Genomic DNA, 18,701 nt, shown 5'->3' on the forward strand with positions numbered 1-18,701 from the left:
GATTAAAAAAAAAAAAGTTTCATTAACAAAAGAGGAACAGATTGTGCTGAGATTGAACAGAGAGGCAAAGTAGTGGAGAGAGCTCCGAAGCCCCCTATAAAGAGTGTGGGAACAATGGTTGATAAGAGGGCAAGTAGTTCCTGTAGGCAGACATTGAGTTGTGAGAGGTGGTGGTCATGGTGGTGGCGGTGGTGGTGGGTTTGGTTTGTTTTTAAGGTGGGAAAGGCGTCAGTATATACACAAGAAAAGGAGTCAGTAGTACAGACTGAAAAGTTGGAGGAAGAAGAAAGGAAAAAGAAGAGGAGACAGAGAAGGACAAAAGATTAGAGAATATTCCTGAGGGTTTGAACGGCACGGGATCCAGAGCCCCAGGGAATAGATTCACTTGGGAAAGAAAGGCAAAGTGTCTATGGAGGGCAAAAAATAATAATGGGGGTGAGTGGTGGATGTGGCTATGTTCTCAGAAACATGCTTACATTTTGGAGGAAGGGACTTGGAGGTAGGAACTGAAGTATTCCATGTCCTTGCTCTTTCTTTATCTTCTGTATGAAGTGGGAGAGGGGGTCATTCGCTCAGGACAAATATTGAAATTCTTGCCTAGTCATAAAAAGCTTGCTTTGATTTATATAGTTCCTTCCCTGCAGACACTTCAAAGTCCTTTACTAACTGCTACTCTCAAGCAACCTATTCTGGTATTTTGATAGACCCTTTCATTGTGGTATTAATTTCTTTTCCAACTAATTATTTCTTTATATCAAAGAAAAACTTTGGAAACTTGAAATATTTCTGCAAAGATTTAACCATTATCAGAAATAGATTTTCTTTCTATAGCATTTTATAGGGCAATCGTTTCAGAACACATCGAACTCAGAATCAGAACATGATGTCTGGAAGTACAAGCCTGCTGAGGCAAGCCCCTTGCGATGCTAGTTACCCTGGGAAAGAATATTCTGTTTGAGGTATAGCTCTGGGTAGGGATCCTTCTGAAAATTTTGCTCCCAAATTGCAATGGTTTCTGTTTCTTCTCTGCAGAAGCATAATATCTTAGCCCAAATGGAAACTCATCCACTATGGTTTAATATGTGCAACTAAGTAAAAATCCCAATCTACCCTGGGCCACCCTGGCAAGTTTTCACAGAGACTTTATTATTCTTATTAATATTATCCAATGGAGGCAACATCTTTCAAAAAGCTCAGAAATATCTGCCAGTGACCAAGATATTTAAAACTCATTCATTCGGCCTCCCAAAGTCTTAACTATGCTATTTTTGTTTAATATTTCATTTATTTATTCATGAGAGACACACAGTGAGAGAGGCAGAGACAGAGGGAGAAGCAGGCTCCATGCAGGGAGCCCGATGCAGGACTTGATCCTGGGACCATGGATCATGCCCTGAGCTGAAGGCAGACGCTCAACTGCTGAGCCACAGACATCCCTTAACTGTGCTATTTTATAGGCTGATCACCTTTTAGCTTCCATAGAGTTTATCCATTTTGCTGTTTTTATCACTCTCTCCACCAGAATGTATGTTCTATGAGAATAGGGATTAAGGTCTGTGTTCTCGACATCTAGAATCATTCCTGGCTATCATAGGTACTCAGCGAATATTTGCTCAAGGAATAAATAAAAATACACATGGAGCATTTCCCATTTCAGGGTGTCACGTCAATTTGCATATAGAAATACCAGATACTTTTCCACTCTGATCTCACTTCTCTTTGCTGAAATCTATGACAACCAGCCTTTTAAAAAACTTTGTGTTCAGGTGTCCAGCTAAGAGGGAGTTTTCCCCAGCTGACTTGCCCACTTCCAAATCACAAACGGTAGAGGAGAGGTTCTACTTGGAAAGGTGCTAGGGCTTTTACATTTAAACTATTTTCTTTTTCCTGAAAGTAACTTTACGAGGTCATTATTATTTCCATCCTGTAAAGGTAGAAACTGAAGATCCAAAAAAGTTAAGTGGCCCAAAGTTATAAAGCCAAAAAGCAAAAAGTATGAATTTGAGCACAAACTTATTTCCCAACTGGAGCTCTTCCTGAAACTGAGAATTATTCAATGACGCATATTGTGTTGAGAAAGAAATAAATAGAACAAAACAAGATGTGTTTCACCTTTGAGAAAAAAGGGGGGGGGCGGGGACTTGTGCCTGCAGTTTTCATCAGTAATTCCAACATGGAAAACAAATCTATTTTCAATTTGGCAAAGCATCTAACTCTCTTAGAGGATTCATATCTTGGCTTGGATCTGAGAAACCATATAAATGTAATTCAAAAATTATGAGCAATTGAGAAATAATTTCTAGATACAAAAAAGGCTTAGGCAACTTTCCATTTCTCCTCAAAACGACGAAGGTCACCTCTATTTGTTCAGGGCTAAATTTCAAAATGTATTATCCCTTTGATTTTACCTTCTCAATGTGATTCATACTGTTTCATCACCACTGCTCTGAGGAGGTGGAGGATGGGAGTGGGTAGCTAATTTAAGTCCTTGTCCATTCTTTTACTCTTTTTTTTTTCTTTTCGGCCTTTATTTATTAACCACCAAAACATCTGGCCAACTCACTAAATATCCAGATGTTTTGATATAATTTGTATTACCTTTTTTTTTTTTTTTAAATACTGAATGTGTTGGTTTTATGGGTAAATATAGCCTGAGTGAAAGTGCGTGAAGGTTACCAGCTGATGGAAAATGGAACCAACTGGTAATCAACAATCAACATCTGCTCCTCGTTTCTCTATTGCATCCTGGCTCAATCAAAAATAATGTGCCTAATATTTGAAGAAATTCCTAGAGAAGTAAAAAGTCACTTGACAATCTTTACCTTATCAGTATCACAACCATAAAGAAGCTTGACATGGCCAGAGGCAAATACCAGATCTGTATCAGGGAAATGGCCCGAATAGACTCAAACATTGCACCATGGGGATCAAATTAAGTTAAGAATTTAGATCCAAAATCTTCAATACCATTTGTCAGACCCTCTCCACCATTTAAGTTTCCCTCCCAGCTTAGCCCGGCAGTTTCATGATAAACTTCATTGATATGTTGGTAAAATGCCATTCTAAAGGAACCATAAATGCTTCTCACTCCTCTTGGACTGAAAATCAAATCCTTCAGAAGCCATGTTGTAATGACAGTCTAGGCCTATGTTCTATGGTGACGTTAAATCCTTGATCATATAGCCCAGACCACTCAGACAATATGGTAGCTGAATTGGTAGTATGGAGGTGTAGACTAAATCATACGTCATGCCCCTCCAATACAGTCTAAAAGTGCAAATTGATCAAAATATGTGTGACCATTCCTATCAAGTTCAAGGTAAGTGATTTCTGGTTGATGGATCCAAGCCAAAACTCATTTCCTATATGTGCAATGTTATCATTGTAGTTCTGTTCTTTGAAACACATTTAATAGCACAAATACACCAAACTTGATTACAAAGAGTCAAGAAGAGAAAATGTAAATATATAATTTTACAACTATATGTTAATAATGTAGAACAAAGAACTTTTATTCATCTATGTACTTTTTGGTAAACCTTGTTAGTTATAGCAAACAAGTAGAAAAGCCTAAAAAATCATATATTTGTAGCTTGGATTACCATAATTTCATACACTTGAGTATCTACCATCCAGGTCAAGAAGCAGAATATTACCAGCCCCTCAGAAGACCCCATGCTGGGGTGCCTGGGTGACTCAGTAGGTGAAGCATCTGCATTTGACTCAGGTCATCATCCCAGGGCCCTGGAATTAAGCCCCACCTAGGATTCCCACCTCAGTGGGGAGTGTCTGCTTCTCCCTCTCCCTTTGCCTCTGCCCCTTCCTCCCACTCATGTTCCCTCTCTCTTAAATAAATAGAATATTAAAAAAAAAAAAGACACTATCCCCTTATGCAGATGGTATATTTCTGCATTTGTTCAGTTCTTATTTAATTTTTCTCAATAAAGTTTTATGGTTTCTGTGAAAAGGCCTTGCACATTTCTTCATAAATATTACTAAGTGTTGGTTTTTAATGCTAAAAATGATATCATTTTACAAATTTAATTTTCTACTTATTGTTGATCTATGAAAAACAGTTTGTAATAGTGAATTTAATTAAGACCTTTGATAAATTCATTATTGATTCCAATACTTTATCTGTAGATCCTCTTGGACTTTCTACATAGCAGTCTTGATACCTTGTTGAAAATAACTTTTTTGTTTTTTTTTTTTTCTTTTTCAGTTCTTATACCTTTTCTCTTCCTTGTCTTAGTTCTCTGGCTAGAATCTTTAGGAACAGATTGAATAGAAGTGCTAATAGTGGACATCCTTGCCTCTTTCTTGATTTCTGGGGAAAAGCTTTTATTATTTTAAGTAAGATGTTCGCTCCGGGACTTTTTTATATGTTATTGGCATCATGGTTATATGTCTTGGTGTAGACTGGTCTCTTTAAAAAAAATGTAGAAATACTCCTCTTTCTATTCTTGAGGGGGAGTCATATGTAAGAGGGATCACTTTTCTGTGGATGTTGGAAGATTTCACTAGTGAAGTTGTCTGGGTGGGAAGTTTTTGTTTTGAGAAGGTTTTTCTTAACAATTTGTTTTCCTTTTTGTGTCAATTTTGATAGGTTGTATTCTTCTAAAGATATGTCCAACTAAATTGTCAAACACATCAGCATACAGTTGTTCATTTTATCCTTTTATGATGGTTTTGTTATCTATAGAATAGGTAGTTTTGTCTTGATATTGGTTATTTGTGTCTTCTTTATTCTTTTATCTATACTTCGATTGGGATTTGTTATATTTTGCTCTTCGTTCCAAAGAACCAAACTTTGACTTGCTGATTCTATTTTGTTTTTTTTCTTTTCTTTTTAAAATATCCCCTTATCTTTTTTATTTTGAGTTTCTCTAACTTCTGGAGATCAATGACTAAACTGCTTCTAGCCTTTCTTCTTTTCTAATATTAAGCCAGAGATTTCCCTTTAAGCATGTACTAGTTGCATGCTACAAGTGTTGTCATGTAATAATCATTTATCATTTGGTTTAAAATATTTTCTAATTTCTAATTTGATTCCTTAGTTTATCAATGCACTGCTTAGAGGTTATTGCATAGCTTTCAAGTATATAGAGATTTTCTAATTTGTTATTGTTATTTTACGGTGGTCAGAAAACGTAATTTGTATGACAATACATAATAATTTATTGAGATTGCTTTATGTCTCAAGAAATAGTCAATTTTGGTAAATCCTCCACATAAACTTAAGAAGGAAGTGTATTTTTCAGTCACCAGGATCAGTGCTATAGACATGCTGTGAGGTCAAGTCTGTTAATCACATTGTACAGATTTTCTATACCTTAGAGCCTTTTATATGTATATTCTATCGTTAACTGAGAAAGAAGTGTTAAAAGTTTTTAAAATCTCCCACTACTTCAAATTTGAAAATTTTCCAATTTTTCTATTTCCATTTTTAGTTCCATCAATTCTTGCTTTATGTATTAGATATATTAATATTGTTATTATTTATATTTAACTATATTAAATTTAGATATTAAATATATTTTATACAGTAATATATATTGTTATAGGTAGATACAAATGTAAAATTTTATATCTACTGCACCCATCTTTATCTTTTTGTTTTTAAAGCCTGGCCAACTCTTTTATTTTATTTATTTGTTCACAAGAGACGTACAGAGAGAGAGAGAGAGAGAGAGAGAGGCAGAGACACAGGCAGAGGGAGAAGCAGGCTCCATGCAGGGAGCCTGACGTGGGATTTGATCCCGGGTCTCCAGGATCACAACGTGGGCTGAAGGCGGCGCTAAACCGCTGAGCCACCTGGGCTGCCTCATCTTTACCTTTAGTAAGAATTCTTGCCCCAGAGCTCATTACATCTGTTAATAAAGTAGTTACTCTAATTTTTTCTTGCTTGGAGTTTGTAGGGTTTTTTTAGATTTTATTTATTTATTCATGAGAAACACAGAGAAAGAGATGCAGAGATATAAGCAGTGAGAGAAGCAGGCTCCATGCAGGGAGCCCGGTGTGGGACTCCATCCCCGGACTCCAGGATCACACCCTGGGCTGTAGGCAGGCGCTCAACTGCTGAGCCACCCAGGGATCCCTGGAGTTTGTAGTTTATCTTCCTCTGTCCTTTTACCTTCAACCTCTCAGGTCCTTATACTTGAGATGGATCACTTGTAAGTAGAATATAATTTTTGTTTATCCCACCTGAATAGTTCTGTCTTTTAATTGAAGCAGGTAGTCCATTTACACTTAATGTAATTACTAGGTTTGTTTGTTTGTTTTATCCCACCTTTCTCTGTTTTTATTTTCTTCTTTCTCACGTACTTTTGGATTGATTCTTTTTAATATATCTATTCCCTACCACCTCACTGTTCTACTCCTTATGTGGTGGTTATCTAGAGATTAGAACTTCCTGGGATTCATGGGTGGCTCAGCGGTTTAGCACCTGCTTTCGGCCCACCCAGGGCTGATCCTGGAGTCCCGGGATCAAGTCCTACGTCGGGCTCCCTGCATGGAGCCTGCTTCTCCCTCTGCCTCTCTCTGTCTCTCATGAATAAATAAATAAAATCTTTAAAAAACAGAAACAAAAACAAAACTTCCCTTCTTGACTAAAGCAAAGCCAGCACATTTCCCACTTCCTGGACAAGTGTTTTAGGATTCTTTAACATCTCTTACCCCATTTCATCTTATATCCTACTGTTTTCAAATTCTCCATATATTTTAAACCATAAAACATTATAATTGTTGATTTTTGCTATCAATAGTCATTTAGTTTATGTACATATTTACCATTTTTATTGCTTTTTGTTACTTCCTGAGTCTCTGAGCTGCCACATGAAATCATTTCCATCACCCCAGGATTGCTTCCTTCTGTATTTACTTTATTATGGATAAATTTGAGTTTATTTTATGGATTTCTTTTATTTGGTGATGAATTCCCTCACTTTTTTATTTATCTGGAAGTATATTATTACCTTAATTTTTGAGCCCTTTTCACTGGATATTTTTTCTTAGCACTTTGAAAATACAATTATTTTCTTGAGTAAACAACTGATTGAATAAAAGAAATATTGAATGAATGAACCAATAAATAAAATAGTGAAGGGATGAGATTATATAGATGAAAATGAGTACTCCCATTTGACTGGAGTATAGGGAATTCAGAAGAGGGAAGAGAAACAAAACATGGAGATATGCACCCACATGGAAGAACAAGGTTTTATATTCAGTGCATTCTCATCAATAAATATTCACTCATTTACTAAATAATTCATACTTGTGATTAGAATCTTAGTATACTAAATTTTGTCAATACAAAATGTGGAAATTGTGTTTAATTGTTCTTGGGGAGTTTATAATCTAGTAGAGAGGTATATATTTGCTTTTTTCTTTATTTATATTTGTTGTCTAAAGGTAACTTCATGCTTCTCAGAATCATTCTTAAGGACCAACTACACTAAAAAAAAAAAAAAAAAAAAAGGACCAACTACACTTTAATGCCTTTTTGTTTGTTTAGAGATTTTATTTATTTGAGAGAGAGAGAGAGAGTGTGTGTGTGTGTGTGTGTGTGTGTGTGTGTACAAGCAGAGGGGGAGGGGCGGAGGGAGAGGGGGAAGCCCACTGAGCAGGGAGCCTGATGCAATGTGGGGGTTCCTGGGGCTCAATCCCAGGACCCTGGGATCATGATCTGAGGGGAAGGCAGATGTTTAACTGACTGAGTCACCCAGTACCCCCACTTTAATGACTTCTGAAGAAAAGTCATCATCTATGTTCATATAGACCCACACAGCAAATTTGCAGACTAAAGCAGAATGAATATTCACTGAACTGTGGAAGAAAAAAGGGAAGAAATCCAGTACTTAGTTTACATGAAAAAGTCTGATACTTGGAAAAACAATAATAATTTTTAAAAGCATGAAATAAGTAAAACCAGAGAATGAAATGAAACACTTTTTAGAAATGAAAAAAAATGCTTTTATTTACTTTTCATTTTACTATACTTTTATTGAGAGTAATAGTTTTTACAACAGCTTATCTTTGGATAAAGGTAAGACAATATGGAAAAAGCTAGAGTATTTGTGCTAAGAATATCAGTAGCTAACTCATGCTTGCTCAGATAAACATTGAATTGGGCTAAATGGAAGGGAGCTGGTGAGAAAAACACTCCTAGAGAGAATGCCTTTCTAGGAGAGAAGCATGCTCTAGACCGAGTAGAAGAAGGAGAGATTTCCAAATAGAGTGTTTCTTCCATCTTACTGCCTGCCTTTCCGAGACTCGGTTCCATGGAGGACTTGCTGCTAAGAGCAATAATGAGCAATCTCAACTGTTTCCTCCATTCTCCTGTGTTTTATCTCCAGGTCCTTGTCTCGGCTCTTGGCTCTCTATGTATCTCCAGCCACTTGACCCTATATTCTAGCCTTCCCAAAACCAGTCCAGGCTCTTGCTTCTTTGAGTCTCATTTGCAGGCAGTGCTCCAGCACTGATTCTTGGTATTTTTTCTTGAACATGATTTGGTCCTTGTTTCCTGGCTCCGTGCACTGTGGCTCCAACTACAGATACATGCCTGCTTTCCCTCCCATCCATATATGGGTCATGGGAATATGGGTTGGAAGGTGGAGATATGTGCATGCAAAAGACTTTTAATAAATCTCTAGCTCGGATATGGGAAAATGAACACTGGTTCATCTTTCGCTTATTTTTTTTTCAGGTCTATGAAATTAACATTCTATTTCTGGGCCCTGCTATCAAAAAGCACATATGTTAGGCTGTTATAATTTAATCATCAAAGATATAAAAACATTGAGTACAAAAAGTTCAGTGAAAGAAAAAAGGCTTGGGTGATGGAGGCGTATATTTTTTATAAGTAAAAAATCATATGGAGGAGATAGAACAATCTTTAAAATTAACCATCATTGTTCTCTTGTACCCTATATTTGGGCTTTAGTGAGCTCCTTCAAAAATGAAGGTAAAAATCTATAAGTCCTACATCATGTTGTTAATAGTCTGGATTCATCTGTTTCCTCTTCTCCATGGTTTTACTGCTCTCCCCAGGCCCATAAATTACATGGTAGTAATAGGCCCTTCCAGAAGAAAGGAACTAAATGAGATAATTGACATCTCCTCCAATCCTAAGGCACTTGGGTTCCATTATTCTTTTCTTTAATGGACCTTTCTCCCAAACTCTCTCCCCCTAACATAAATCATATGCTATATGCATTTCTAATTAGCTATAGGAGGTCAACTTCATATTTAAATGAGAGCAAGCAGCAAAAGAGCTGATTCCTAGACTGTCACTTAGAGCAGAGCTCTGGCAGTCATTTAACAGCTTGCTGTGTCCACCAGCCTCATGTCAGATGTGCTTTTGTTCAATGCATGTGTTGGAAAGGTGGCTCCGCTGATAGTTCTTGATTATCTCACCAAGCACTAGGGCAATAGCACACACAAATGGATTATTCCTTACCGAAAATTCCAGTCAATTATGTTTGGTGCTGCAGCCCAGTGATAGCCATTCTCCAAGTGGCTTGCTAATTCCACATAGACTATTTCAAAGCTCAGTTTTCTCTTCTGAGTATCTTATACTCTAGGGGGAAAAGAAACCACTCCTCTATGATAATTAATGTAATGTGACTTGACTTGTGCCTGAGTTTAGGAAGGTAAATATCTCTAACCTGAGATCATTCATATATTAGATGGTTCTGTCTATTATAGCAAATTATAGCTGTTGGCCAAGCAGCAGTTTGGTTATGTAGAATATTGTTAAACTCAATAGTTTCTGCACCACAGAAACCCCTTAGGATACTCAAGGGCAGCTGAGTCAGGTAGACAATCCCTTTATAATCACTTACTCATAAGTTCATATCAATGTAATGGTCCAAATGATAATGGTTTACAGCCTGATATATCATTCATTGCTAAACCACATATGTTCACTGCCTGAGATCTCAGGCTAACATATGTCACCATAAAATACTGGAACTACTCAAAGCACAAGTCACAAAATCACAAAAGTAATACATACTTAAAATCATAAGATTTCACATAAAGTTTTCCCTTAGAGTTTGTCCTGAAAAATGGGGAATTCTGGTAGCATTAGGCAGAATGGTCTTCCTCAGTTAAAGGAGAAAAGACACCACCTCCTTCAGGCAAGCCTGGGCTCTCGGGTCACATGTCTGGCTTCTCTGACACTTGAGGTGTCAGAGAATCACACAAGTGATTCCCACAACTCCCTTCCCACAACTCCCTTCATAAAGTCCAGTTACTAAGTATGACCTTGGCTGAATAGAATCAGAGGTCCTGAAAGCATTTAGGAATAGACAGAGGGCCATTATATCTAAAACTAGGAATACTTGAACTCTGTCTCAGACTCTACCCATAGGATCTGGCATATTGTGACTGGTTCCTTTCATGGAATTACAGAATCATAGAGATCATTTAAATCTCCTTATGCCCTTTGTTGGATGCAACAACCAACTTTTCCTTATGTTTAACATTGCTTTCATTCTCTGCTGTTGAATTAGGTTCTGTGACACTTCTTTTTCTTGTTATTTATGCATGCTTGTCTTGCCACCTTCAACATAAATGCAAACCCAGCAGAGAAGGGGACGTATCACATAGCTCCTTTGTAATTCCCATATTACTGAGTACATATTAAATGTTCACTAGTTATTGAATGGGTTGAATTTGAGACAAGTTACTATTCCCTATTCAATGTCTCAATGTATTCACTCACAAAAGAGAATGCTCTTTTCAGCCTCCTGAGTAACGTTTATCTCATTGAACCTGTGAGGAACACAGTGAGAGATCACTTTATAGAAATTGCTTCTTTACTGAGAGCTGCTTCATACATGTAATGCATTGTATTAAAGATATAATCCTGGTACATTTCAGTAAGAAGCTCTGTCTAAATGCTACAGAATGCTCTGCTGGTTAGAATGAATCTTGAATATGAAGGGAAAATGTGATTTTTGTGTTCATTTTGAAAAACAGTTGATCAGTCTGGAGGAATAAATTGTAATAACAAGGGAAAGTGCCTCTCTAGATGTGTTGAAGACTTTAGTGTAGGTTGTAAGAAGCTTTTTTTGATGGTGGTGCTTTTTGAGGGAGAGAATAAGTGAATGATATAATAGAGTCACCAAAATTTGGTGAAGTGGGTCTTTTATAGACCTAACCTTTCCAGGCCTTAAATCTTTTTTCTGCATCTTAATTTGAATGGTGACTTCAGTGTGGGGATTTTAATATTTTTTCTGTATTTCAAAGTGTAGGTCAAGAACTGAGGCCTGAGTGGGAAATCTCAGCTCATGGAGGAGTTCTTTCCAAATAAGCTATACAGTTACCTCTGCTATTATGGTCAAGTCCATTTGGAAGTCTGTAAAAGGCATCAGTTACCACTGCGGAAAGCTGACTTACTGAGCCAGGAGCCAATTCAAAATGTTTCCCCTGTGTTAACTAAAGCTATTTTTCTTCATTTCATTCAGAGCATGTGGCTTTCACTAAATTAATAAGTCAAAGTTGATTTCATCTGTTAACAAGATTGTAGTAGCTAGAGCTTGGGGAGGAAATGGAGAAAGGATGCATTTCTTCTGCTCTCATCACAGGAGAGCACAGTTATCAGCCCACTGCTCAAAGGTACCACTTCTCAGGGAATGTTTATTTCTGCCTAAGTCACTCTCCTACTTTCTGAAAGTGAGCAAAAGATCAGCTCAAAGCACAGTGCTCCTAGTCCTTAAGAGTCAGTGTTGAATCTGTTCTGTTCAGTAAATATTAACCATTTAACTTATATCCCAGAACTCACTTCTAAATTGCCTCGAAGAGGACCAAACTCCTGAGTGGCCAGTGACACAGCTTTAGGAAGCACAAACTTGGTCAGGCCAATCAAGAACTCTTCTCTAACAAAAATCAGCTGGGGAGAACCAGACAGAAAAAGCCATGGGTATCATAGCTGCATTCAGATGATGCACTATACTAGAGAACGAGGACTATAAGAGCTAAGTTGCATAGCTACTACATGACTACACCATGAGAAATTGATGCACAAAAGGGGTATTTTCTAAATAGCAACACCAACTGAAAATTGCATAATGACTGTTGTTTCGGGGTGTTGGTTCTGGATCCAGCACAGCATAATGTCAGGATGATGGAGTAAGAGCAGCCGTCATTAGTTTAGCAGTTAATCCTAAATTAGATGAGACAGAGACTTTGGAATACGGGAATATAGGAATTTAATGTGGGTTTGGTAAATCCGCAGCTTGAACTAGGAGCATTACAGCAAGCAGAGAGAGCAATGCATGACTATAAGACAAAACATCTACATGGATTAATGGCAAGAGAAGACCAAGAGGTTATAGTTGCAAAGAACGGATTCTCCATCGGTGGTGTAAGAAGGCTGAGCAAATTTCACAGTGGGAACTAAGAAACACTGCATCAGAATGAGACCAGAATTCAAACATGCAGAACTCTGGGCCCAGGAGAAAATGAGCTGTAGAGATTGTAAGCAGTGTAGCACCTATCTACAGGCATGATTTTAAAACCTGGTTGAAGTTTTGGCAGGATTCGATCTTCAAAAGAAAGACCTCATGAAAACAACAGGCATTAATTAATTATAGGGTACCTTTTCCATCTCTACTGAGGTGAGAAGAAAGGAATAAAGACTTAGGCTGTGTGAAGGTTTGGATAGCACCTACTTAGAATGTTACCGAGGACTTTCCACTATAGATCCTTCTCTGAACTTTTTTTCTTAATTCAGTCCTTGCAAACTGAGAGGTGATTCTGGTGAGAACTATAAGACTGCCTATGGTGGTTTCTCATGACCCTTTCTAAACCAGTATTTGGATAGACTTCAGGACCTTTAACTCTCAAGGTGTCTCTATTATGCAGGGATCATTAGTTCCTGGTGGCAGATGGGGATAACGAGTCTCAGATAGCTGAAGTTTGTTATCTGGCCTTGAACCCAAGTTTGCTGATTACAGTTCTCATGCATTTGCAGCTGTGTCATGTTGCCCAAAATATGTGGAAATATATATGTCTCTTTCCCTTTTTATAAGTGCCTGTAAAGAATAAATAAATTGTGATGTATGTCAAGAGAGACACTGCTCCCATGGGCTTCTCTCTCTAAGGCAGGGTTTGAGACAGCAGAACAAGTGGATAGCCCTCTGATTTAGGAGAAGTGGCAGGTGGAATGTGGACTTCAGGGGGAATATTCTAGTTCATTTCTATTTGCTTGTTTGTTCTTCAGCACAATCTTTTCCTGGACCAATCATATTCTCTATTTATGGAGACAATCCAGGAGCAAGGTACCTAGTGCCTGCATTTTCCTGAGGGTTGTCTTCACCTTCTCAGTTGGTGCTGTTGTTTTTCTTTGTTTTTCTTCATGTCTAAAATTTAGTTAGCCAAATTTTGCCTTACTTTGTGGCACAGAGATGCTAAGTTTGGCCTGCAAATCACATGGTTGGGCAAAATGTCACCATGTTCTATTCATTCACTTAGAGTTGATTTGAAGATACTCTAACAGGTTTTAAATGTTAGATTAATAAAATTAATGCAAATAAATAGAAGTATTTTATGTAGAATTCTAAGCTATTATCTACTTTGGAGAAAAAATAAGTTAAAGAGGAAGTTTTCAGTTTTGGCAGAGAGAGAAGAACAACTGCAAATATAGTCTCATCACACTTTTGGAGAGATTGTACGGAGGTCATTTCCCAATCTGCAATACATAGGGGAGTTAATTTCCACCCACAGCTTTCCTTTCTAATACATATATTGTGAATATTCTAAATTAAAAATAGGCTCCTCTCTTAAAACTATATCTTGCATCATTCCTACTGATATAGAATCTCTATTGGATACTTATGTTTTTCTGTGAGCTGTCTTCCTATTTTATTTTTAGGATTTTGTTTCTTAATAATACGAATACCACTTGAGCAATGCCATAGTTCATTTGCTGGGAGGAAGCTGGTTCAATAACACCATCATATATTTATGTGGTTTTGTGGGGAAGTAAAGATCGATACAGGTCTTTCCAACCATGTGACTAGAATGATGGTTTTCGTTTCCTGTGCTATCATTTATTAAATACCTCTTTGTGAATAACACTGTCCTCAGCCTTGAGCATGATTGAATAACAGGACTGCGTATGGGCCTCAGGTTAGTGATATCATCATGAAACTTTGGATTTTATTAAAATGTGTTTAAAATTATAGAAGATATGCCCATGAAAAACATTTTATCAGTTACTATCACGTTTCAAGATAACACTGAAGCACAAATGCAATGTAATAAGTATCTTTATATCCTTTGGAAAGGTACCAAATGTAATTAGAAACATTCAAGCTTTTCCAAAGTCATAGTGAAAAGGCACCCAGGCAGAGAAATGCTAAATGAACAAGACTGGGCTGAAGTATACCTCACTTCATTGGGTGAACCATCTTGCAGACTGTGTACATTAGATTCATTTGGTGGAGTATTTCTCCAACAAGTGTAAGGGAGAGAACAGCATTTCACCGAATGTTGGAGAAGGAATAGCAAGGGGGTACATCTTTGGTGTGAAGTTTAAAAGGCCATACATACAAAGCGTGACCTTGCGTAAATCACCAGACTGACTCTGTCAGCATTCAAGAACTAGACAGAGAAATTCCAGAACTGAAGCATTTCCTGAATTGGCTCTGGGTTCTGTCCCATGGGTAAATGCGAGAGTTTGGCATGGGAAAATAGACGTGTATGAAGCTAGCTCCCATCAGGTGCTACAGTTTCTTCCAGCAACATGGCTTCTCCTGGGCAGGTGCACTCTGTGCATAGCCTCATATCCTGCTCCTGGAAGAAAGAAAAGAGATTCTGATATTGTCCTTGCTGGGATGGTGAAGATGGATGAACATCTTGGAAGCCATTCAACAAATGGTAGCCTGATGTCTTGAATGGTTCACTTCCTCTCCTGCAGCTATGCGGTTTAGAAGTTTCGTGAAGTCCTTAACAAAACATCACACATGATCAGACCTCTAAGTCAGAAGTCACTTGCTTGGCTGTGTTTACACACTGGATTGGTGCTGGGGGAGGAAGGGAAGGAAGGGAAGAGATGACAGTTTTACATAGATGATCTCATTAGTCATTAACAGCCTCTATAGAGGCGAGGCCTGCTGATTCTGAGGTTAGTCTACTCTAGTGATGGCTTTCCTAGTACCAGGGACATGTCCAGCTTGTCCTTGATTCCCCCTAAAGATGGAGCAGTCTCCCTCTGAGGCTATTCACTTGTCCATGCGAATATCTCCAGCAGGTTCTCCCAGGTGCCTTTGTTACTATGGTTCCTCCTGAGCACACACAAGATGCTAAAAATAAATTGCAAGTGAAACTTTCCAGCTGCCTGGGAAAAGAGAGTTTTCTGTTCTCTTTGTACTTATATCCAATTGGCTCACAGTTGATATGCTCTGAGAAGCTGGATCTAATACAGATGCCATGCCCAGAATCAGCAGATGGGCTGGGGGTGGAGAGAAATTTTATAGGTTAAAGGCTGCCAGGGGAGTAAAAAGACCTAGGGTGCATGACCTTGCCTGACTGTGTGCCTCTGAGTAAATTTGTAATTTCCCTGGGTCTCAGTCTCTTCAAATGGAAAATGCAAAGAGCATCATAGGGGCATTCGAATTTTAAGAGTGTGCTTATGTTTTCTGATTTTGAGTTTAAAATATTTCTGGGTACTGGACGTAACTCCTATGTTGCCATGTAAACTTTGGCAGCTGATTTTCATTGTCTCAAATTATTAGCAAATGGAACTTAATGGAACTTAAAAATTAAGCTTCATGAGACCTAGGTTAGAATTCATATGACAAAAGTTCTACACAGACATTTTCATTGTTGCTTTTATTTATTCACTCCTTCCTTCATTCAACAAATTGTGACTCGGTTTTTATTGGACATTAGGCACTAGTAAGTGCTAGTGAGCCGGAGGTATCAAAGGATATAGGCTTAGGAATAAAAGAATACTGGGGATCCCTGGGTGGCGCAGCGGTTTAGCGCCTGCCTTTGGCCCAGGGCGCGATCCTGGAGACCCGGGATCGAATCCCACGTCGGGCTCCCGGTGCATGGAGCCTGCTTCTCCCTCTGCCTATGTCTCTGCCTCTCTCTCTCTCTCTCTCTGTGACTATCATAAATAAATAAAAATATTTTTAAAAAAAGGAATAAAAGAATACTAACATAACAGGCATAAAATGGAAACATAAAATATTTATGTGTCTTCTAAGCATGAACGATGTCTATGTTAACTCTTAAATTAATTGGGAATTCTCTAAAGTTAACATTATTTGATTTTTCACTAGTGTTAGTTCTGACATTATGTCATTTAATTTCTGAGTTAGGGTAATTATATTAACTTGAGCTATAGGAAGAAAGGTGGGGTAGGGGGATGGCACCAGGAAATACGTTCATGAAGGAAAGAGAATTCTTATGAAGACTATGTTATAAAGCTGATTAGTACCAATAATATTTAATATACACTAAATGTGAAGGATTCAATGATTCAATTAAAATCAATTTTGTAATCTTCAGCCGTTCCTCTCAGGGCAGCAGCTGCAGAATATTCTAGCTACAGAAAAGAAATAGAGGGATCCCTGGGTGGCCCAGCGGTTTGGCCTTTGGCCCAGGGCGTGATCCTGGAGACCCAGGATCGAGTCCCACGTTGGGCTCCCGGTGCATGGAGCCTGCTTCTCCCTCTGCCTGTGTCTCTGCCTCTCCCCCACCCCCTGTGTGTGACTATCATAAATAAATAAAAATTAAAAAAGAAAAGAAAAGAAATAGAGGCAGAAAAAGGTTAACCAAGAGGCTACCATTAGATACTGTTTTCAGAAATGTTTATGCTGTCTTCTGTTTTCACATGCTCTGTATCCTGATGTTGAGGGAGGAGCACCATATTTGTGGAGTGTAAGGGATGGTCTTTTGTTAGCTGTAGCTACGTCATTTTAATGTGAAGCCTGTGGCCTTTGTGTTCCAAGATTAACTCCCCTGGGCTTGGAAGCCCTTCCCAAATTATGAGGACCCAAGATAGTACAGGAATAAAGGCAGTGCTGGCATCCCGACGTGAGGCAGTGTTAGCACAGTTCTGAGGCAGGATGGAGCCTGGGGACCTCATGGGTTTGCGAGCAAATTTAGAAATAGAGGATTCCTTAAGAACTTTGAAAGATATTCAAATGGAAGGTCATGCTTTGAAATAGAGAGAGACTGGAGTCTTCTGCTAGCTGCTGATATAAGGCAGAGAAACTGCAGAAAAGAATGAATGTTGGCATTTACTATATCTAATAACCACAAATCAGCCTAAGCTTCCACTTGGCCTAGCTGAAAACCAGAGAGAAATAAGCCGACTTAATTTCGTGGGTGCATCCACCTTAGTAACTGGCTAGTGAGTCTGCTTCAGTCACCAAACAGATCAGGGCCAAGACTGGCACTCAGAAGAGCCCAGTGATTCGCATCCTGTATGCAGCAAGCAGAACTGTGGTCATCTATGTAACCTACCTTTTAAAATTCCCCTCATACTGAACTTCTGTTGTGGTGTTAAGCACTAGAAGAGGTCTTAGAGATCTACTCTACATATATCCACGTGTGTAGATGCATGCGGGAGTGGAGAAATTAACACAGGAATGGCCCATGTGGGTCAGTAGGTAGTTTATGTCAGCATGATCATTATAAACTGCAATGCAGGACAAACACTAATATACAAAATGGCAGGTGGTAGCATCACAAACTACAGGGGACAATTAATTAACCAGGCAATCAATTGAAAATGTTTTCTAAATTAGAACTTGTCTGTCAAAGAGCTGATAGATGAAAGATCTTCAATCTATTTTTTTCAACAAATATTCACTGAGTACCAAATTTGTCCAAGACATTGGGATAAACCCATACTATACAGAGGAAGAAGTTGTTTATTCTCTTATAAATCACTTAAATAAATGACGTTGCACATTTTTTTTTGAACTGGATTTTGTTAAGAAGGAAGAACATGATTCAAACAGAGGAAGCAGCCAGAGCAAAAGGTAGATGGCAGGAATGCTTGGATACACCATGCTGGAGACTAGAAGACAGCTGGAGAACAGGGAGAGATGAGTGTGGAAGGTCAGACCTTCGCCCGTCATGGAGGAGAAGCATAGATGGAGGTGCCATTACAGGTTTGAAGCAGAGAAGTACAAGACCAGAGCTGTGCTCAGACTTAATCTGGTAAAGTTGTATATCAAGCTGAGTTGCTCCAGCATGTTCACATTGATGAGTCTGGAGCAAAAAGGGGGTACAAGGGATTCCATGTTCTCATAGACAAGAGCAGACTTAAAGGTTATTGGACACTTCAGCTGGGAAACACACATCTGAACAAGACCCCCCCCCCCCACTAACTTGATAGTAGAGGATTTAAAGGAAAGGCACACAGGCATTCAGTCTTTTATGTGAACAATCATGTTGTCCGTACATGTTAGCTACAATAGAATTTCCTTGCCTACACTCTCGGAAGTTGGGGAGTTATTTCATTGGTAAGATTTACTCTGCCTCTCTGCATCCTCTGTTTTTGAGATATTAAAGCTGAGCCCCCTGTTCTACCCTTAGGCCCTGGTCCAAGACCCATTGATGAGTAAGTGATGTGTTTATTTACAAAAGGGCAGGCAATATTGTCGGAGAAACCACACACATAGCCCACAGAATCTTCCTAGGAAATTACAAAACTATATCAAACCATATAA

The sequence above is a fragment of the Canis lupus genome, chromosome 4 (genome assembly GCF_011100685.1).
Source record: "Canis lupus familiaris isolate Mischka breed German Shepherd chromosome 4, alternate assembly UU_Cfam_GSD_1.0, whole genome shotgun sequence".
Taxonomy (NCBI): Eukaryota; Metazoa; Chordata; class Mammalia; order Carnivora; family Canidae; genus Canis; species Canis lupus.